Source organism: Miniopterus schreibersii (assembly GCF_964146895.1).
Source record: "Miniopterus schreibersii genome assembly, chromosome: 5".
NCBI classification, from domain to species: domain Eukaryota; kingdom Metazoa; phylum Chordata; class Mammalia; order Chiroptera; family Miniopteridae; genus Miniopterus; species Miniopterus schreibersii.
In genome coordinates this window covers 92,275,020-92,299,206 of record NC_138106.1, presented here as the reverse complement: position 1 = coordinate 92,299,206, position 24,187 = coordinate 92,275,020, and positions in this window count along the sequence as shown.

Genomic DNA, 24,187 nt, shown 5'->3' with positions numbered 1-24,187 from the left:
CCAAACCTAACCCTAAGCGTCTCTCTAACCCTAGCCCTCAACCTAACCCTAGCCCTAGGTCCAATCCGAACCCTAACCGTCTCTCTAACCCTAGCCCTCAACATAACCCTAACCCTAGGTCCAATCCTAACCCTAACCGTCTCTCTAACCCTAGCCCTCAACATAACTCTAACCCTAGGTCCAATCCTAACCCTAACCGTATCTCTAACCCTAGCCCTCAACATAACCCTAACCCTAGGTCCAATCCTCACCCTAATCGTCTCTCTAACCCTAGCCCTCAACATAACCCTAACCCTAGGTCCAAACCTAACCCTAAGCGTCTCTCTAACCCTAGCCCTCAACCTAACCCTAGCCCTAGGTCCAATCCTAACCCTAACTGTCTCTCTAACCCTAGCCCTCAACATAACCCTAAACCTAGGACCAATCGTAACCCTAACCGTCTCTCTCACCCTAGCCCTCAACATAACCCTAACCCTAGATCCAAACCTAACCCTAACCGTCTCTCTAACCCTAGCCCTCAACCTAACCCTAGCCCTAGGTCCAATCCTAACCCTAACTGCCTCTCTAACCCTAGCCCTCCACATAAGACTAACCCTTGGTCCAATCCTAACCCTAACCGCCTCTCTAACCCTAGCCCTCCACATAACCCTAACCCTAGGTCCAATCCTAACCCTAACCGTCTCTCTAACCCTAGCCCTCAGCATAACCCTAACCCTAACCCTAACCCTAGGTCCAATCCTAACCCTAACTGTCTCTCTAATCCTAGCCCTCAACATAAACCTAAAACTAGGACCAATCGTAACCCTAACCGTCTCTCTAACCCTAGTCCTCAACATAACCCTAACCCTAGGTCCAATCCTAACCCTAACCGTCTGTCTAACCCTACTCCTCAACATAACACTAACCCTAGGTTCAATCCTAACCCTAACCGTCTCTCTAACCCCAGCCCTCAAATTAACCCTAATCCTATATCCAATCCTAAACCCTAACCGTCTCTCTAACCCTAGCCCTCAACGTAACCATAAGCCTAGGTCCAATCCTAACCCTAACCGTCTCTCTAACACTAGCCTTCAACATAACCCTAACCCTAGGTCCAATCCTAACCCTTACCGTCTCTCTAAACCTAGCCCTCAACATAACCCTAACCATAGGTCCAATCCTAACCCTAACCCTCTCTCTAACCCTAGCCCTCAACCTAACCCTAACCCTAGGTCCAATCCTAACCCTAACCGTCTCTCTAACCCTAGCCCTCAACCTAACCTTAACCCTAGGTCCAATCCTAACCCTAACCGTCTCTCTAACCCTAGCCCTCAACATAACCCTAACCCTATGTCCAATCCTCACCCTAACCGTCTCTCTAACCCTAGCCCTCAACATAACCCTAACCCTAGGTCAAATCCTAACCCTAACCGTCTCTCTAACCCTAGCCCTCAACCTAACCCTAGCCCTAGGTCCAATCCTAAACCTAACCGTCTCTCTAACCCTAGCCTTCAACATAACCCTAACCCTAGGTCCAATCATCACCCTAACTTTCTCTCTAAACCTAGCCCTCAACATAACCCTAACCCTAGGTCCAATCCTAACCCTAACAGTCTCTCTAAACCTAGCCCTCAACCTAACCCTAGCCCTAGGTCCAATCCTACACCTAACCGCCTCTCTAACCCTAGCCCTCCACATAACCCTAACCCTAGGTCCAATCCTAACACTAAACGTCTCTCTAACCCTAGCCCTCAGCATAACCCTAACCCTAGGTCCAATGCTAACCCTAACCGTCTCTCTAACCCTAGCCCTCAACATAACCCTAACCCTAGGTCCAAACCTAACCCTAACTGTCCCTCTAACCCTAGCCCTCAACATAACCCTAACCCTAGGTCCAATCCTTACCCCAACCGTCTCTCTAACCCTAGCCCTCAAGATAACCCTAACCCTAGGTCCAATCCTCACCCTAACCGTCTCTCTAACCCTAGACCTCAACATAACCCTAACCCTAGGTCCAATCCTAACCCTAACCGTCTCTCTAAGCCTAGCCCTCAACATAACCCTAACCCTAGGTCCAATCCTAACCCTAACTGTCTCTCTAAACCTAGCCTTAAACATAACCATAAACCTAGAACCAATCGTAACCCTAACCGTCTCTCTAACTCGAGCCCTCAACCTAACCCTAACCCTAGGTCGAATCCTAACCCTAACCGTCTCTCTAAACCTAGCCCTCAACATAACCCTAACCCTAGGTCCAATCCTAAACCTAACCGTCTCTCTAACCCTAGTCCTAAACATAACCCTAACACTAGGTCCAATCCTAAATCCTAACCGTCTCTCTAACCCTAGCCCTCAACCTAACCCTAACCATAGGTCCAATCCTAACCCTAACCGTCTCTCTAACACTAGCCATCAACATAACCCTAACCCTAGGTCCAATCCTAACCCTAACCGTCTCTCTATCCCTAGCCCTCAACATAACACTAACCCTCGGTCCAATCCTAAGCCTAACCGTCTCTCTAACCCTAGCCCTCAACATAACCCTAATCCTATGTCCAATCCTAAACCCTAACCGTCTCTCTAACCCTAGCCCTCAACGTAACCATAAGCCTAGGTCCAATCCTAACCCTAACCGTCTCTCTAACACTAGCCCTCAACATAACCCTAACCCTAGGTCCAATCCTAACCCTTACCGTCTCTCTAACCCTAGCCCTCAACATAACCCTAACCATAGGTCCAATCCTAACCCTAACCCTCTCTCTAACCCTAGCCCTCAACCTAACCCTAACCCTAGGTCCAATCCTAACCCTAACCGTCTCTCTAAACATAGCCCTCAACCTAACCTTAACCCTAGGTTCAATCCTAACCCTAACCGTCTCTCTAACCCTAGCCCTCAACATAACCCTAACCCTGGGTCCAATCCTAACCCTAACCGTCTCTCAAACCCTAGCCCTCAACATAACCCTAACCCTAGGTTCAATCCTAACCCTAACCGTCTCTCTAACCCGAGCCCTCAACATAACCCTAACCCTAGGTCCAATCCTAACCCTAACCGTCTCTCTAACTCTAGCCCTCAGCATAACTCTAACCCAGGTCCAATCCTAACCCTAACCGTCTCTATAACCCTAGCCCTCAACATAACCCTAACCCTAGGTCCAATAGTCACCCTAACCGTCTCTCTAACACTAGCCCTCAACATAACCCTAACCCTAGGTCAAATCCTAACCCTACCCGTCTCTCTAACCCTAGCCCTCAACCTAACCCTAGCCCTAGGTCCAATCCTAACCCTAACCCTCTCTCTAACCCTAGCCCTCAACATAACCCTAACCCTAGGTCCAATCATCACCCTAACTGTCTCTCTAACCCTAGCCCTCAACATAACCCTAACCCTAGGTCCAATCCTAACCCTAACAGTCTCTGTAAACCTAGCCGTCAACCTAACCCTAGCCCAAGGTCCAATCCGAACCCTAACCGTCTCCCTAAATCTAGCCCTCAACAGAACCCTAACCCTATGTCCAATCCTAACCCTAACGGTCTCTCTAACCCTAGCCCTCAACATAACTCTAACCCTAGGTCCAATCCTAACCCTAACCGTCTCTCTAACCATAGCCCTCAACATAACCCTAACCCTAGGTCCAATCCTCACCCTAACCGTCTCTCGAACCCTAGCCCTCAACATAACTCTAACCCTAGGTCCAAACCTAACGCTAAGCGTCTCTCTAACCCTAGCCCTCAACCTAACCCTAGCCCTAGGTCCAATCCTAACCCTAACTTCCTCTCTAACCCTAGCCCTCCACATAACCCTAACCCTTGGTCCAATCCTAACCCTAACCGTCTCTCTAAGCCTAGCCCTCAACCTAACCGTAACCTTAGGTCCAATCCTAACCCTAACCGTCTCTCTAACCCTAACCCTCAACATAACCCTAACCCTAGGTCCTATCCTAACCCTAACCGTCTCGGTAACACTAGCCCTCAATATAACCCTAACCCTAGGTCCAATCATCACCCTAACTGTCTCTCTAACCCTAGCCCTCAACATAACCCTAACCCTAGGTCCAATCCTAACCCTAACAGTCTCTCTAAATCTAGCCCTCAACCTAACCCTAGCCCTAGGTCCAATTCTAACCCTAACCGCCTCTCTAACCCTAGCCCTCAGCATAACCCTAACCCTAGGTACAATCCTAACCCTCACCGTCTCTCTAACCCTAGCCCTCAACATAACCCTAACCCTAGGTGCAAACCTAACCCTAACTGTCCCTCTCACCCTAGCCCTCAACATAACCCTAACCCTAGGTCCAATCCTAACCCTAACCGTCTCTCTAACACTAGACCTCAACATAACTCTAACCCTAGGTCCAATCCTTACCCCAACCGGCTCTCTAAACCTAGCCCTCAAGATAACCCTACCCTAGGTCCAATCCTAACCCTAACCCTCTCTCTAAGCCTAGCCCTCAACATAACCCTAACCCTAGGTCCAATCCTCAGCCTAACCGTCTCTCGAACCCTAGCCCTCAACATAAACCTAACCCTAGGTCCAAACCTAACGCTAAGCGTCTCTCTAACCCTAGCCCTCAACCTAACCCTAGCCCTCGGTCCAATCCTAACCCTAACTGCCTCTCTAACCCTAGCCCTCCACATAACCCTAACCCTTGGTCCAATCCTAACCCTAACCGCCTCTCTAACCCTAGCCCTCCACATAACCCTAACCCTAGGTCCAATCCTAACCCTAACAGTCTCTCTAACCCTTGCCCTCAGCATAACCCTAACCCTAGGTCCAATCCTAACCCTAACCGTCTCTACCCTAGCCCTCAACATAACCCTAACCCTAGGTCCAATCCTAACCCTAACCGTCTCTACCCTAGCCCTCAACATAACCCTAACCCTAGGTCCAATCCTAACCCTAACCGTCTCTGTAACACTAGCCCTCAAAATAACCCTAACCCTAGGTCCAATCCTCACCCTAACCGTCTCTCTAACCCTAGACCTCAGCATAACCCTAACCCTAGGTCCAATCCTAACCCTAACCGTCTCTCTAACCCTAGCCCTCCACATAACCCTAACCCTAGGTCCAATCCTAACACTAACCGTCTCTCTAACCCTAGCCCTCAACATAACCCTAACCCTAGGTGCAAACCTAACCCTAAATGTCCCTCTCACCCTAGCCCTCAACATAACCCTAACCCTAGGTCCAATCCTAACCCTAACCGTCTCTCTAACACTAGACCTCAACATAACTCTAACCCTAGGTCCAATCCTTACCCCAACCGGCTCTCTAAACCTAGCCCTCAAGATAACCCTAACCCTAGGTCCAATCCTAACCCTAACCCTCTCTCTAAGCCTAGCCCTCAACATAACCCTAACCCTAGGTCCAAACCTAACCCTAACTGTCTCTCTAACCCTAGCCCTCGACATAACCCTAAACCTAGAACCAATCGTAACCCTAACCGTCTCTCTAACCCTAGCCCTCAGCATAACTCTAACCCTAGGTCCAATCCTAACCCTATCCGTCTCTCTAACCCTAGCCCTCAACATAACCCTAACCCTAGGTCCAATCCTCACCCTAACCGTCTCTCTATCCCTAGCCCTCAACCTAACCCTAAGCCTAGGTCCAATCCTAACCCTAACCGTCTCTCTAAGCCTAGCCCTCAACATAACCCTAACTCTAGGTCCAATCCTAACCCTAACTGTCTCTCTAAACCTAGCCTTAAACATAACACTAAACCTAGAACCAATCGTAACCCTAACCGTCTCTCTAACTCGAGTCCTCAACCTAACCCTAACCCTAGGTCCAATCCTAACCCTAACTGTCTCTCTAAACCTAGCCCTCAACATAACCCTAAACCTAGGACCAATCGTAACCCTAACCGTCTCTCTAACCCTAGCCCTAAACATAACGCTAACCCTAAGTCCAAACCTAACCCTAAGCGTCTCTCTAACCCTAGCCCTCAACCTAACCCTAGCTCTAGGTCCAATCTTAACCCTAACTGCCTCTCTAACCCTAGCCCTCAACATAACCCTAACCCTAGGTCCAATCCTAACCCTAACCGCCTATCTAACTCTAGCCCTCCACATAACCCTAACCCTAGGTCCCATCCTAACCCTAACCGTCTCTCTAACCCTAGCCCTCAGCATTACCCCAACCCTAGGTCCAATCTTAACCCTAACCGTCTCTCTAACCCTAGCCCTCAACATAACGCTAACCCTAAGTCCAAACCTAACCCTAACCGTCTCTCTAACCCTACCCCTCAACATAACCCTAACGCTACGTCAAATCCTAACCCTAACCGTCTCTCTAACCCTAGCCCTCAACATAACACTAACCCTAGGTCCAATCCTAACCCTAACCGTCTCTCTAACCCTACCCCTCAACATAACCCTAACCCTAGGTCCAATCCTAACCCTAACCGTCTCTCTAACCCTAGCTCTCAACCTAACCTTAACCCTAGGTCTAATCCTAACCCTAACCGTCTCTCTAACCCTAGCCCTCAACATAACCCTAACCATAGGTCCAATCCTAACCCTAACCGTCTCTCTAACCCTAGCCCTCAACATAACCCTAACCCTAGGTCCAATCCTAACCCTAACCGTCTCTCTAAACCTAGCCCTCAACATAACCCTAACCCTAGGTCCAATCCTAAACCTAACCGTCTCTCTAACCCTAGTCCTCAGCATAACTCTAACCCTAGGTCCAATCCTAACCCTAACCGTCTCTCTAACCCTAGCCCTCAACATAACCCTAATCCTAGGTCCAATCCTCACCCTAACCATCTCTATATCCCTAGCCCTCAACATAACCCTAACCCTAGGTCCAATCCTAACCCTAACAGTCTCTCTAACCCTAGCCTTCAGCATAACCCTAACCCTAGGTCCAATCTTAACCCTAACAGTCTCTCTAAACCTAGCCCTCAACATAACCCTAACCCTAGGTCCAATCCTAACCCTAACCGTCTCTAACCCTAGCCCTCAACATAACCCTAACCCTAGGTCCTATCCTAACCCTAACCGTCTCTGTAACACTAGCCCTCAACATAACCCTAACCCTAGGTCCAATCCTAACCCTAACCGTCTCTCTAAACCTAGCCCTCAACATAACCCTAACCCTAGGTCCAATCCTAAACCTAATCGTCTCTCTAACCCTAGCCCTCAGCATAACTCTCACCCTAGGTCCAATCCTAACCCTAACCGTCTCTCTAACCCTATCCCTCAACCTAACCTTAACCCTAGGTCCAATCCTAACCCTAACCGTCTCTCTAACCCTAGCCCTCAACATAACCCTAACCCTGGGTCCAATCCTAACCCTAATCGTCTCTCAAACCCTAGCCCTCAACATAACCCTAACCCTAGGTCCAATCCTAACCCTAACCGTCTCTCTAACCCTAGCCCTCAAAATAACCCTAACCCTAGGTCCAATCCGAACCCTAACCGTCACTCTAACTCTAGCCCTCAGCATAACTCTAACCCTAGGTCCAATCCTAACCCTAACCGTCTCTCTAACCCTAGCCCTCGACATAACCATAACCCTAGGTCCAATCCTCACCCTAACCGTCTCTCTAACCATAGCCCTCAACCTAACCCTAGCCCTAGGTCCAATCCTAACCCTAACCCTCTCTCCAACCCTAGCCCTCAACATAACCCTAACCCTAGGTCCAAACCTAACCCTAAGCGTCTCTCTAACCCTAGCCCTCAACCTAACCCTAGCCCTAGGTCCAATCCGAACCCTAACCGTCTCTCTAACCCTAGCCCTCAACATAACCCTAACCCTAGGTCCAATCCTAACCCTAACCGTCTCTCTAACCCTAGCCCTCAACATAACTCTAACCCTAGGTCCAATCCTAACCCTAACCGTCTCTCTAACCCTAGCCCTCAACATAACCCTAACCCTAGGTCCAATCCTCACCCTAATCGTCTCTCTAACCCTAGCCCTCAACATAACCCTAACCCTAGGTCCAATCCTAACCCTAACCGTCTGTCTAACCCTACTCCTCAACATAACACTAACCCTAGGTTCAATCCTAACCCTAACCGTCTCTCTAACCCCAGCCCTCAAATTAACCCTAATCCTATATCCAATCCTAAACCCTAACCGTCTCTCTAACCCTAGCCCTCAACGTAACCATAAGCCTAGGTCCAATCCTAACCCTAACCGTCTCTCTAACACTAGCCTTCAACATAACCCTAACCCTAGGTCCAATCCTAACCCTTACCGTCTCTCTAAACCTAGCCCTCAACATAACCCTAACCATAGGTCCAATCCTAACCCTAACCCTCTCTCTAACCCTAGCCCTCAACCTAACCCTAACCCTAGGTCCAATCCTAACCCTAACCGTCTCTCTAACCCTAGCCCTCAACCTAACCTTAACCCTAGGTCCAATCCTAACCCTAACCGTCTCTCTAACCCTAGCCCTCAACATAACCCTAACCCTATGTCCAATCCTCACCCTAACCGTCTCTCTAACCCTAGCCCTCAACATAACCCTAACCCTAGGTCAAATCCTAACCCTAACCGTCTCTCTAACCCTAGCCCTCAACCTAACCCTAGCCCTAGGTCCAATCCTAAACCTAACCCTCTCTCTAACCCTAGCCTTCAACATAACCCTAACCCTAGGTCCAATCATCACCCTAACTTTCTCTCTAAACCTAGCCCTCAACATAACCCTAACCCTAGGTCCAATCCTAACCCTAACAGTCTCTCTAAACCTAGCCCTCAACCTAACCCTAGCCCTAGGTCCAATCCTACACCTAACCGCCTCTCTAACCCTAGCCCTCCACATAACCCTAACCCTAGGTCCAATCCTAACACTAAACGTCTCTCTAACCCTAGCCCTCAGCATAACCCTAACCCTAGGTCCAATGCTAACCCTAACCGTCTCTCTAACCCTAGCCCTCAACATAACATTAACCCTAGGTCCAAACCTAACCCTAACTGTCCCTCTAACCCTAGCCCTCAACATAACCCTAACCCTAGGTCCAATCCGTACCCCAACCGTCTCTCTAACCCTAGCCCTCAAGATAACCCTAACCCTAGGTCCAATCCTCACCCTAACCGTCTCTCTAACCCTAGACCTCAACATAACCCTAACCCTAGGTCCAATCCTAACCCTAACCGTCTCTCTAAGCCTAGCCCTCAACATAACCCTAACCCTAGGTCCAATCCTAACCCTAACTGTCTCTCTAAACCTAGCCTTAAACATAACCATAAACCTAGAACCAATCGTAACCCTAACCGTCTCTCTAACTCGAGCCCTCAACCTAACCCTAACCCTAGGTCGAATCCTAACCCTAACCGTCTCTCTAAACCTAGCCCTCAACATAACCCTAACCCTAGGTCTAATCCTAAACCTAACCGTCTCTCTAACCCTAGTCCTAAACATAACCCTAACACTAGGTCCAATCCTAAATCCTAACCGTCTCTCTAACCCTAGCCCTCAACCTAACCCTAACCATAGGTCCAATCCTAACCCTAACCGTCTCTCTAACACTAGCCATCAACATAACCCTAACCCTAGGTCCAATCCTAACCCTAACCGTCTCTCTATCCCTAGCCCTCAACATAACACTAACCCTCGGTCCAATCCTAAGCCTAACCGTCTCTCTAACCCTAGCCCTCAACATAACCCTAATCCTATGTCCAATCCTAAACCCTAACCGTCTCTCTAACCCTAGCCCTCAACGTAACCATAAGCCTAGGTCCAATCCTAACCCTAACCGTCTCTCTAACACTAGCCCTCAACATAACCCTAACCCTAGGTCCAATCCTAACCCTTACCGTCTCTCTAACCCTAGCCCTCAACATAACCCTAACCATAGTTCCAATCCTAACCCTAACCCTCTCTCTAACCCTAGCCCTCTACCTAACCCTAACCCTAGGTCCAATCCTAACCCTAACCGTCTCTCTAAACATAGCCCTCAACCTAACCTTAACCCTAGGTTCAATCCTAACCCTAACCGTCTCTCTAACCCTAGCCCTCAACATAACCCTAACCCTGGGTCCAATCCTAACCCTAACCGTCTCTCAAACCCTAGCCCTCAACATAACCCTAACCCTAGGTTCAATCCTAACCCTAACCGTCTCTCTAACCCGAGCCCTCAACATAACCCTAACCCTAGGTCCAATCCTAACCCTAACCGTCTCTCTAACTCTAGCCCTCAGCATAACTCTAACCCTAGGTCCAATCCTAACCCTAACCGTCTCTATAACCCTAGCCCTCAACATAACCCTAACCCTAGGTCCAATAGTCACCCTAACCGTCTCTCTAACACTAGCCCTCAACATAACCCTAACCCTAGGTCAAATCCTAACCCTACCCGTCTCTCTAACCCTAGCCCTCAACCTAACCCTAGCCCTAGGTCCAATCCTAACCCTAACCCTCTCTCTAACCCTAGCCCTCAACATAACCCTAACCCTAGGTCCAATCATCACCCTAACTGTCTCTCTAACCCTAGCCCTCAACATAACCCTAACCCTAGGTCCAATCCTAACCCTAACAGTCTCTGTAAACCTAGCCGTCAACCTAACCCTAGCCCAAGGTCCAATCCGAACCCTAACCGTCTCCCTAAATCTAGCCCTCAACAGAACCCTAACCCTATGTCCAATCCTAACCCTAACGGTCTCTCTAACCCTAGCCCTCAACATAACTCTAACCCTAGGTCCAATCCTAACCCTAACCGTCTCTCTAACCATAGCCCTCAACATAACCCTAACCCTAGGTCCAATCCTCACCCTAACCGTCTCTCGAACCCTAGCCCTCAACATAACCCTAACCCTAGGTCCAAACCTAACGCTAAGCGTCTCTCTAACCCTAGCCCTCAACCTAACCCTAGCCCTCGGTCCAATCCTAACCCTAACTTCCTCTCTAACCCTAGCCCTCCACATAACCCTAACCCTTGGTCCAATCCTAACCCTAACCGTCTCTCTAAGCCTAGCCCTCAACCTAACCCTAACCCTAGGTCCAATCCTAACCCTAACCGTCTCTCTAACCCTAGCCCTCAACATAACCCTAACCCTAGGTCCTATCCTAACCCTAACCGTCTCGGTAACACTAGCCCTCAATATAACCCTAACCCTAGGTCCAATCATCACCCTAACTGTCTCTCTAACCCTAGCCCTCAACATAACCCTAACCCTAGGTCCAATCCTAACCCTAACAGTCTCTCTAAATCTAGCCCTCAACCTAACCCTAGCCCTAGGTCCAATTCTAACCCTAACCGCCTCTCTAACCCTAGCCCTCAGCATAACCCTAACCCTAGGTACAATCCTAACCCTCACCGTCTCTCTAACCCTAGCCCTCAACATAACCCTAACCCTAGGTGCAAACCTAACCCTAACTGTCCCTCTCACCCTAGCCCTCAACATAACCCTAACCCTAGGTCCAATCCTAACCCTAACCGTCTCTCTAACACTAGACCTCAACATAACTCTAACCCTAGGTCCAATCCTTACCCCAACCGGCTCTCTAAACCTAGCCCTCAAGATAACCCTACCCTAGGTCCAATCCTAACCCTAACCCTCTCTCTAAGCCTAGCCCTCAACATAACCCTAACCCTAGGTCCAATCCTCAGCCTAACCGTCTCTCGAACCCTAGCCCTCAACATAAACCTAACCCTAGGTCCAAACCTAACGCTAAGCGTCTCTCTAACCCTAGCCCTCAACCTAACCCTAGCCCTCGGTCCAATCCTAACCCTAACTGCCTCTCTAACCCTAGCCCTCCACATAACCCTAACCCTTGGTCCAATCCTAACCCTAACCGCCTCTCTAACCCTAGCCCTCCACATAACCCTAACCCTAGGTCCAATCCTAACCCTAACAGTCTCTCTAACCCTTGCCCTCAGCATAACCCTAACCCTAGGTCCAATCTTAACCCTAACCGTCTCTCTAAACCTAGCCCTCAACATAACCCTAACCCTAGGTCCAATCCTAACCCTAACCGTCTCTACCCTAGCCCTCAACATAACCCTAACCCTAGGTCCAATCCTAACCCTAACCGTCTCTGTAACACTAGCCCTCAAAATAACCCTAACCCTAGGTCCAATCCTCACCCTAACCGTCTCTCTAACCCTAGACCTCAGCATAACCCTAACCCTAGGTCCAATCCTAACCCTAACCGTCTCTCTAACCCTAGCCCTCAACATAACCCTAACCCTAGGTCCAATCCTAACTCTAACCGTCTCTCTAAGCCTAGCCCTCAACCTAACCCTAACCCTAGGTCCAATCCTAACCCTAACAGCCTCTCTAACCCTAGCCCTCCACATAACCCTAACCCTAGGTCCAATCCTAACACTAACCGTCTCTCTAACCCTAGCCCTCAACATAACCCTAACCCTAGGTCCAATCCTAACCCTAACCGTCTCTCTAACACTAGACCTCAACATAACTCTAACCCTAGGTCCAATCCTTACCCCAACCGGCTCTCTAAACCTAGCCCTCAAGATAACCCTAACCCTAGGTCCAATCCTAACCCTAACCCTCTCTCTAAGCCTAGCCCTCAACATAACCCTAACCCTAGGTCCAAACCTAACCCTAACTGTCTCTCTAACCCTAGCCCTCGACATAACCCTAACCCTAGGTCCAATCCTAACGCTAACCGTCTCTCTAACCCTAGCCCTCAGCATAACCCTAACCCTAACCCTAACCCTAGGTCCAATCCTAACCCTAACTGTCTCTCTAACCCTAGCCCTCAACATAAACCTAAAACTAGGACCAATCGTAACCCTAACCGTCTCTCTAACCCTAGCCCTCAACATAACCCTAACCCTAGGTCCAATCCTAACCCTAACAGTCTCTCTAACCCTAGCCCTCAACATAACACTAACCCTCGGACCAATCCTAACCCTAACCGTCTCTCTAACCCTAGCCCTCAACATAACCCTAATCCTATGTCCAATCCTAAACCCTAACCGTCTCTCTAACCCTAGCCCTCAACGTAACCATAAGCCTAGGTCCAATCCTAACCCTAACCGTCTCTCTAACACTAGCCCTCAACATAACCCTAACCCTAGGTCCAATCCTAACCCTTACCGTCTTTCTAACCCTAGCCCTCAACATAACCCTAAACATAGGTCCAATCCTAACCCTAACCCTCTCTCTAACCCTAGCCCTCAACCTAACCCTAACCCTAGGTCCAATCCTAACCCTAACCGTCTCTCTAAACATAGCCCTCAACCTAACCTTAACCCTAGGTTCAATTCTAACCCTAACCGTCTCTCTAACCCTAGCCCTCAACATAACCCTAACCCTGGGTCCAATCCTAACCCTAACCGTCTCTCAAACCCTAGCCCTCAACATAACCCTAACCCTAGGTCCAATCCTAACCCTAACCGTCTCTCTAACCCGAGCCCTCAACATAACCCTAACCCTAGGTCCAATAGTCACCCTAACCGTCTCTCTAACCCTAGCCCTCAACATAACCCTAACCCTAGGTCAAATCCTAACCCTACCCGTCTCTCTAACCCTAGCCCTCAACCTAACCCTAGCCCTAGGTCCAATCCTAACCCTAACCCTCTCTCTAAACCTAGCCCTCAACATAACCCTAACCCTAGGTCCAATCCTAACCCTAACAGTCTCTGTAAACCTAGCCGTCAACCTAACCCTAGCCCAAGGTCCAATCCGAACCCTAACCGTCTCTCTAACCCTAGCCCTCAACAGAACCCTAACCATACGTCCAATCCTAACCCTAACCGTCACTCTAACCCTAGCCCTCAACATAACTCTAACCCTAGGTCCAATCCTAACCCTAACCGTCTCTCTAACCCTAGCCCTCAACATAACCCTAACCCTAGGTCCAATACTCACCCTAACCGTCTCTCGAACCCTAGCCCTCAACATAACCCTAACCCTAGGTCCAAACCTAACGCTAAGCGTCTCTCTAACCCTAGCCCTCAACCTAACCCTAGCCCTAGGTCCAATCCTAACCCTAACTGCCTCTCTAACCCTAGCCCTCCACATAACCCTAACCCTTGGTCCAATCCTAACCCTAACCGCCTCTCTAACCCTAGCCCTCCACATAACCCTAACCCTAGGTCCAATCTTAACCCTAAGAGTCTCTCTAACCCTTGCCCTCAGCATAACCCTAACCCTAGGTCCAATCTTAACCCTAACCGTCTCTCTAAACCTAGCCCTCAACATAACCCTAACCCTAGGTCCAATCCTAACCCTAACCGTCTCTAACCCTAGCCCTCAACATAACCCTAACCCTAGGTCCAATCCTAACCCTAACCGTCTCTGTAACACTAGCCCTCAACATAACCCTAACCCTAGGTCCAATCCTCACCCTAACCGTCTCTCTAACCCTAGCCCTCAATATAACCCTAACCCTAGGTCCAATGCTAACCCTAACAGTCTCTCTAAACCTAGCCCTCAACCTAACCCTAGCCCTAGGTCCAATCCTAAACCTAACCGCCTCTCTAACACTAGCCCTCCACATAACCTTAACCCTAGGTCCAATCCTAACCCTAACCATCTCTCTAACCCTAGACCTGAGCATAACCCTAACCCTAGGTCCAATCCTAACCCAAACCGTCTCTCTAACCCTAGCCCTCAACATAACCCTAACCCTAGGTCCAATCCTAACCCTAACTGTCTCTCTAAGCCTAGCCCTCAACCTAACCCTGACCCTAGGTCCAATCCTAACCCTAACCGTCTCTCTAACCCTAGCGCTCAACATAACCCTAACCCTACGTCAAATCCTAACCCTAACCCTCTCTCTAACCCTAGCCCTCTACATAACCCTAACCCTAGGTCCAATCCTAACCTTAACCGTCTCTCTAACCCTAGCCCTCAACATAACCCTAACCCTAGGTCCAATCCTAACCCTAACCGTCTCTCTAAGCCTAGCCCTCAACCTAACACTAACCCTAGGTCCAATCCTAACCCTAACCGTCTCTCTAACCCTAGCCCTCAACATAACCCTAACCCTAGGTCCTATCCTAACCCTAACCGTCTCGGTAACACTAGCCCTCAACATAACCCTAACCCTAGGTCCAATCATCACCCTAACTGTCTCTCTAACCCTAGCCCTCAACATAACCCTAACCCTAGGTCCAATCCTAACCCTAACAGTCTCTCTAAACCTAGCCCTCAACCTAACCCTAGCCCTAGGTCCAATTCTAACCCTAACCGCCTCTCTAACCCTAGCCCTCCACATAACCCTAACCCTAGGTCCAATCCTAACACTAACCGTCTCTCTAACCCTAGCCCTCAGCATAACCCTAACCCTAGGTCCAATCCTAACCCTAACCGTCTCTCTGACCCTAGCCCTCAACATAACCCTAACCCTAGGTGCAAACCTAACCCTAACTGTCCCTCTAACCCTAGCCCTCAACATAACCCTAACCCTAGGTCCAATCCTAACCCTAACCGTCTCTCTAACACTAGACCTCAACATAACTCTAACCCTAGGTCCAATCTTTACCCCAACCGGCTCTCTAAACCTAGCCCTCAAGATAACCCTAACCCTAGGTCCAATCCTAACCCTAACCCTCTCTCTAAGCCTAGCCCTCAACATAACCCTAACCCTAGGTCCAAACCTAACCCTAACTGTCTCTCTAACCCTAGCCCTCAGCATAACTCTAACCCTAGGTCCAATCCTAACCCTATCCGTCTCTCTAACCCTAGCCCTCAACATAACCCTAACCCTAGGTCCAATCCTCACCCTAACCGTCTCTCTATCCCTAGCCCTCAACCTAACCCTAAGCCTAGGCCCAATCCTAACCCTAACCGTCTCTCTAACCCTAGCCCTCAACATAACTCTAACCCTAGGTACAATCCTAACCCTAACCGTCTCTCTAACCCTAGCCCTCAACATAACCCTAACCCTAGGTCCAATCCTCACCATAATCGTCTCTCTAACTCTAGCCCTCAACATAACCCTAACCCTAGGTCCAAACCTAACCCTAAGCTTCACTCTAACACTAGCCCTCAACCTAACGCTAGCCCTAGGTCCAATCCTAACCCTAACCGTCTCTCTAACCCTAGCCCTCAACATAACCCTAAACCTAGGACCAATCGTAACCCTAACCGTCTCTCTAACCCTAGCCCTCAACATAACCCTAACCCTAGGTCCAAACCTAACCCTAAGCGTCTCTCTAACACTAGCCCTCAACCTAACCCTAGCCCTAGGTCCAATCCTAACCCTAACTGACTCTCTAACCCTAGCCCTCCACATAACCCTAACCCTTGGTCCAATCCTAACCCTAAACGCCTAACTAACCCTAGCCCTCCACATAACCCTAACCCTAGGTCCAATCCTAACCCTAACCGTCTCTCTAACCCTAGCCCTCAGCATAACCCTAACCCTAGGTCCAATCTTAACCCTAACCATCTCTCTAAACCTAGCCCTCAACATAACCCTAACCCTATGTCCAATCCTAACCCTAACCGTCTCTCTAAACCTAGCCCTCAACATAACCCTAACCCTAGGTCCAATCCTAACCCTAACCGTCTCGGTAACACTAGCCCTCAACATAACCCTAACCCTAGGTCCAATCATCACCCTAACTGTCTCTCTAACCCTAGCCCTCAACATAATCCCAACCCTAGGTCCAATCCTAACCCTAACAGTCTCTCTAAACCTAGCCCTCAACCTAACCCTAGCCCTAGGTCCAATTCTAACCCTAACCGTCTCTCTAACACTAGACCTCAACATAACTCTAACCATAGGTCCAATCCTTATCCCAAACGTCTCTATAAACCTAGCCCTCAAGATAACCCTAACCCTAGGTCCAATCCTAACCCTAACCCTCTCTCTAAGCCTAGCCCTCAACATAACCCTAACCCTAGGTCCAATCCTAAACCTAACCCTCTCTCTAACCCTAGCCCTCAACCTAACCCTAGCCCTAGGTCCAATCCTAAACCTAACCCTCTCTCTAACCCTAGCCTTCAACATAACCCTAACCCTAGGTCCAATCATCACCCTAACTTTCTCTCTAAACCTAGCCCTCAACATAACCCTAACCCTAGGTCCAATCCTAACCCTAACAGTCTCTCTAAACCTAGCCCTCAACCTAACCCTAGCCCTAGGTCCAATCCTACACCTAACCGCCTCTCTAACCCTAGCCCTCCACATAACCCTAACCCTAGGTCCAATCCTAACACTAAACGTCTCTCTAACCCTAGCCCTCAGCATAACCCTAACCCTAGGTCCAATGCTAACCCTAACCGTCTCTCTAACCCTAGCCCTCAACATAACCCTAACCCTAGGTCCAAACCTAACCCTAACTGTCCCTCTAACCCTAGCCCTCAACATAACCCTAACCCTAGGTCCAATCCGTACCCCAACCGTCTCTCTAACCCTAGCCCTCAAGATAACCCTAACCCTAGGTCCAATCCTCACCCTAACCGTCTCTCTAACCCTAGACCTCAACATAACCCTAACCCTAGGTCCAATCCTAACCCTAACCGTCTCTCTAAGCCTAGCCCTCAACATAACCCTAACCCTAGGTCCAATCCTAACCCTAACTGTCTCTCTAAACCTAGCCTTAAACATAACCATAAACCTAGAACCAATCGTAACCCTAACCGTCTCTCTAACTCGAGCCCTCAACCTAACCCTAACCCTAGGTCGAATCCTAACCCTAACCGTCTCTCTAAACCTAGCCCTCAACATAACCCTAACCCTAGGTCCAATCCTAAACCTAACCGTCTCTCTAACCCTAGTCCTAAACATAACCCTAACACTAGGTCCAATCCTAAATCCTAACCGTCTCTCTAACCCTAGCCCTCAACCTAACCCTAACCATAGGTCCAATCCTAACCCTAACCGTCTCTCTAACACTAGCCATCAACATAACCCTAACCCTAGGTCCAATCCTAACCCTAACCGTCTCTCTATCCCTAGCCCTCAACATAACACTAACCCTCGGTCCAATCCTAAGCCTAACCGTCTCTCTAACCCTAGCCCTCAACATAACCCTAATCCTATGTCCAATCCTAAACCCTAACCGTCTCTCTAACCCTAGCCCTCAACGTAACCATAAGCCTAGGTCCAATCCTAACCCTAACCGTCTCTCTAACACTAGCCCTCAACATAACCCTAACCCTAGGTCCAATCCTAACCCTTACCGTCTCTCTAACCCTAGCCCTCAACATAACCCTAACCATAGTTCCAATCCTAACCCTAACCCTCTCTCTAACCCTAGCCCTCAACCTAACCCTAACCCTAGGTCCAATCCTAACCCTAACCGTCTCTCTAAACATAGCCCTCAACCTAACCTTAACCCTAGGTTCAATCCTAACCCTAACCGTCTCTCTAACCCTAGCCCTCAACATAACCCTAACCCTGGGTCCAATCCTAACCCTAACCGTCTCTCAAACCCTAGCCCTCAACATAACCCTAACCCTAGGTTCAATCCTAACCCTAACCGTCTCTCTAACCCGAGCCCTCAACATAACCCTAACCCTAGGTCCAATCCTAACCCTAACCGTCTCTCTAACTCTAGCCCTCAGCATAACTCTAACCCTAGGTCCAATCCTAACCCTAACCGTCTCTATAACCCTAGCCCTCAACATAACCCTAACCCTAGGTCCAATAGTCACCCTAACCGTCTCTCTAACACTAGCCCTCAACATAACCCTAACCCTATGTCCAATCCTAACCCTAACGGTCTCTCTAACCCTAGCCCTCAACATAACTCTAACCCTAGGTCCAATCCTAACCCTAACCGTCTCTCTAACCATAGCCCTCAACATAACCCTAACCCTAGGTCCAATCCTCACCCTAACCGTCTCTCGAACCCTAGCCCTCAACATAACCCTAACCCTAGGTCCAAACCTAACGCTAAGCGTCTCTCTAACCCTAGCCCTCAACCTAACCCTAGCCCTAGGTCCAATCCTAACCCTAACTTCCTCTCTAACCCTAGCCCTCCACATAACCCTAACCCTTGGTCCAATCCTAACCCTAACCGTCTCTCTAAGCCTAGCCCTCAACCTAACCCTAACCCTAGGTCCAATCCTAACCCTAACCGTCTCTCTAACCCTAGCCCTCAACATAACCCTAACCCTAGGTCCTATCCTAACCCTAACCGTCTCGGTAACACTAGCCCTCAATATAACCCTAACCCTAGGTCCAATCATCACCCTAACTGTCTCTCTAACCCTAGCCCTCAACATAACCCTAACCCTAGGTCCAATCCTAACCCTAACAGTCTCTCTAAATCTAGCCCTCAACCTAACCCTAGCCCTAGGTCCAATTCTAACCCTAACCGCCTCTCTAACCCTAGCCCTCAGCATAACCCTAACCCTAGGTACAATCCTAACCCTCACCGTCTCTCTAACCCTAGCCCTCAACATAACCCTAACCCTAGGTGCAAACCTAACCCTAACTGTCCCTCTCACCCTAGCCCTCAACATAACCCTAACCCTAGGTCCAATCCTAACCCTAACCGTCTCTCTAACACTAGACCTCAACATAACTCTAACCCTAGGTCCAATCCTTACCCCAACCGGCTCTCTAAACCTAGCCCTCAAGATAACCCTACCCTAGGTCCAATCCTAACCCTAACCCTCTCTCTAAGCCTAGCCCTCAACATAACCCTAACCCTAGGTCCAATCCTCAGCCTAACCGTCTCTCGAACCCTAGCCCTCAACATAAACCTAACCCTAGGTCCAAACCTAACGCTAAGCGTCTCTCTAACCCTAGCCCTCAACCTAACCCTAGCCCTCGGTCCAATCCTAACCCTAACTGCCTCTCTAACCCTAGCCCTCCACATAACCCTAACCCTTGGTCCAATCCTAACCCTAACCGCCTCTCTAACCCTAGCCCTCCACATAACCCTAACCCTAGGTCCAATCCTAACCCTAACAGTCTCTCTAACCCTTGCCCTCAGCATAACCCTAACCCTAGGTCCAATCTTAACCCTAACCGTCTCTCTAAACCTAGCCCTCAACATAACCCTAACCCTAGGTCCAATCCTAACCCTAACCGTCTCTACCCTAGCCCTCAACATAACCCTAACCCTAGGTCCAATCCTAACCCTAACCGTCTCTGTAACACTAGCCCTCAAAATAACCCTAACCCTAGGTCCAATCCTCACCCTAACCGTCTCTCTAACCCTAGACCTCAGCATAACCCTAACCCTAGGTCCAATCCTAACCCTAACCGTCTCTCTAACCCTAGCCCTCAACATAACCCTAACCCTAGGTCCAATCCTAACTCTAACCGTCTCTCTAAGCCTAGCCCTCAACCTAACCCTAACCCTAGGTCCAATCCTAACCCTAACAGCCTCTCTAACCCTAGCCCTCCACATAACCCTAACCCTAGGTCCAATCCTAACACTAACCGTCTCTCTAACCCTAGCCCTCAACATAACCCTAACCCTAGGTGCAAACCTAACCCTAAATGTCCCTCTCACCCTAGCCCTCAACATAACCCTAACCCTAGGTCCAATCCTAACCCTAACCGTCTCTCTAACACTAGACCTCAACATAACTCTAACCCTAGGTCCAATCCTTACCCCAACCGGCTCTCTAAACCTAGCCCTCAAGATAACCCTAACCCTAGGTCCAATCCTAACCCTAACCCTCTCTCTAAGCCTAGCCCTCAACATAACCCTAACCCTAGGTCCAAACCTAACCCTAACTGTCTCTCTAACCCTAGCCCTCGACATAACCCTAACCCTAGGTCCAATCCTAACGCTAACCGTCTCTCTAACCCTAGCCCTCAGCATAACCCTAACCCTAACCCTAACCCTAGGTCCAATCCTAACCCTAACTGTCTCTCTAACCCTAGCCCTCAACATAAACCTAAAACTAGGACCAATCGTAACCCTAACCGTCTCTCTAACCCTAGCCCTCAACATAACCCTAACCCTAGGTCCAATCCTAACCCTAACAGTCTCTCTAACCCTAGCCCTCAACATAACACTAACCCTCGGACCAATCCTAACCCTAACCGTCTCTCTAACCCTAGCCCTCAACATAACCCTAATCCTATGTCCAATCCTAAACCCTAACCGTCTCTCTAACCCTAGCCCTCAACGTAACCATAAGCCTAGGTCCAATCCTAACCCTAACCGTCTCTCTAACACTAGCCCTCAACATAACCCTAACCCTAGGTCCAATCCTAACCCTTACCGTCTTTCTAACCCTAGCCCTCAACATAACCCTAAACATAGGTCCAATCCTAACCCTAACCCTCTCTCTAACCCTAGCCCTCAACCTAACCCTAACCCTAGGTCCAATCCTAACCCTAACCGTCTCTCTAAACATAGCCCTCAACCTAACCTTAACCCTAGGTTCAATCCTAACCCTAACCGTCTCTCTAACCCTAGCCCTCAACATAACCCTAACCCTGGGTCCAATCCTAACCCTAACCGTCTCTCAAACCCTAGCCCTCAACATAACCCTAACCCTAGGTCCAATCCTAACCCTAACCGTCTCTCTAACCCGAGCCCTCAACATAACCCTAACCCTAGGTCCAATAGTCACCCTAACCGTCTCTCTAACCCTAGCCCTCAACATAACCCTAACCCTAGGTCAAATCCTAACCCTACCCGTCTCTCTAACCCTAGCCCTCAACCTAACCCTAGCCCTAGGTCCAATCCTAACCCTAACCCTCTCTCTAAACCTAGCCCTCAACATAACCCTAACCCTAGGTCCAATCCTAACCCTAACAGTCTCTGTAAACCTAGCCGTCAACCTAACCCTAGCCCAAGGTCCAATCCGAACCCTAACCGTCTCTCTAACCCTAGCCCTCAACAGAACCCTAACCATACGTCCAATCCTAACCCTAACCGTCTCTCTAACCCTAGCCCTCAACATAACTCTAACCCTAGGTCCAATCCTAACCCTAACCGTCTCTCTAACCCTAGCCCTCAACATAACCCTAACCCTAGGTCCAATACTCACCCTAACCGTCTCTCGAACCCTTGCCCTCAGCATAACCCTAACCCTAGGTCCAATCTTAACCCTAACCGTCTCTCTAAACCTAGCCCTCAACATAACCCTAACCCTAGGTCCAATCCTAACCCTAACCGTCTCTACCCTAGCCCTCAACATAACCCTAACCCTAGGTCCAATCCTAACCCTAACCGTCTCTGTAACACTAGCCCTCAAAATAACCCTAACCCTAGGTCCAATCCTCACCCTAACCGTCTCTCTAACCCTAGACCTCAGCATAACCCTAACCCTAGGTCCAATCCTAACCCTAACCGTCTCTCTAACCCTAGCCCTCAACATAACCCTAACCCTAGGTCCAATCCTAACTCTAACCGTCTCTCTAAGCCTAGCCCTCAACCTAACCCTAACCCTAGGTCCAATCCTAACCCTAACAGCCTCTCTAACCCTAGCCCTCCACATAACCCTAACCCTAGGTCCAATCCTAACACTAACCGTCTCTCTAACCCTAGCCCTCAACATAACCCTAACCCTAGGTGCAAACCTAACCCTAAATGTCCCTCTCACCCTAGCCCTCAACATAACCCTAACCCTAGGTCCAATCCTAACCCTAACCGTCTCTCTAACACTAGACCTCAACATAACTCTAACCCTAGGTCCAATCCTTACCCCAACCGGCTCTCTAAACCTAGCCCTCAAGATAACCCTAACCCTAGGTCCAATCCTAACCCTAACCCTCTCTCTAAGCCTAGCCCTCAACATAACCCTAACCCTAGGTCCAAACCTAACCCTAACTGTCTCTCTAACCCTAGCCCTCGACATAACCCTAACCCTAGGTCCAATCCTAACGCTAACCGTCTCTCTAACCCTAGCCCTCAGCATAACCCTAACCCTAACCCTAACCCTAGGTCCAATCCTAACCCTAACTGTCTCTCTAACCCTAGCCCTCAACATAAACCTAAAACTAGGACCAATCGTAACCCTAACCGTCTCTCTAACCCTAGCCCTCAACATAACCCTAACCCTAGGTCCAATCCTAACCCTAACAGTCTCTCTAACCCTAGCCCTCAACATAACACTAACCCTCGGACCAATCCTAACCCTAACCGTCTCTCTAACCCTAGCCCTCAACATAACCCTAATCCTATGTCCAATCCTAAACCCTAACCGTCTCTCTAACCCTAGCCCTCAACGTAACCATAAGCCTAGGTCCAATCCTAACCCTAACCGTCTCTCTAACACTAGCCCTCAACATAACCCTAACCCTAGGTCCAATCCTAACCCTTACCGTCTTTCTAACCCTAGCCCTCAACATAACCCTAAACATAGGTCCAATCCTAACCCTAACCCTCTCTCTAACCCTAGCCCTCAACCTAACCCTAACCCTAGGTCCAATCCTAACCCTAACCGTCTCTCTAAACATAGCCCTCAACCTAACCTTAACCCTAGGTTCAATCCTAACCCTAACCGTCTCTCTAACCCTAGCCCTCAACATAACCCTAACCCTGGGTCCAATCCTAACCCTAACCGTCTCTCAAACCCTAGCCCTCAACATAACCCTAACCCTAGGTCCAATCCTAACCCTAACCGTCTCTCTAACCCGAGCCCTCAACATAACCCTAACCCTAGGTCCAATAGTCACCCTAACCGTCTCTCTAACCCTAGCCCTCAACATAACCCTAACCCTAGGTCAAATCCTAACCCTACCCGTCTCTCTAACCCTAGCCCTCAACCTAACCCTAGCCCTAGGTCCAATCCTAACCCTAACCCTCTCTCTAAACCTAGCCCTCAACATAACCCTAACCCTAGGTCCAATCCTAACCCTAACAGTCTCTGTAAACCTAGCCGTCAACCTAACCCTAGCCCAAGGTCCAATCCGAACCCTAACCGTCTCTCTAACCCTAGCCCTCAACAGAACCCTAACCATACGTCCAATCCTAACCCTAACCGTCTCTCTAACCCTAGCCCTCAACATAACTCTAACCCTAGGTCCAATCCTAACACTAACCGTCTCTCTAACCCTAGCCCTCAACATAACCCTAACCCTAGGTCCAATACTCACCCTAACCGTCTCTCGAACCCTAGCCCTCAACATAACCCTAACCCTAGGTCCAAACCTAACGCTAAGCGTCTCTCTAACCCTAGCCCTCAACCTAACCCTAGCCCTAGGTCCAATCCTAACCCTAACTGCCTCTCTAACCCTAGCCCTCCACATAACCCTAACCCTTGGTCCAATCCTAACCCTAACCGCCTCTCTAACCCTAGCCCTCCACATAACCCTAACCCTAGGTCCAATCCTAACCCTAAGAGTCTCTCTAACCCTTGCCCTCAGCATAACCCTAACCCTAGGTCCAATCTTAACCCTAACCGTCTCTCTAAACC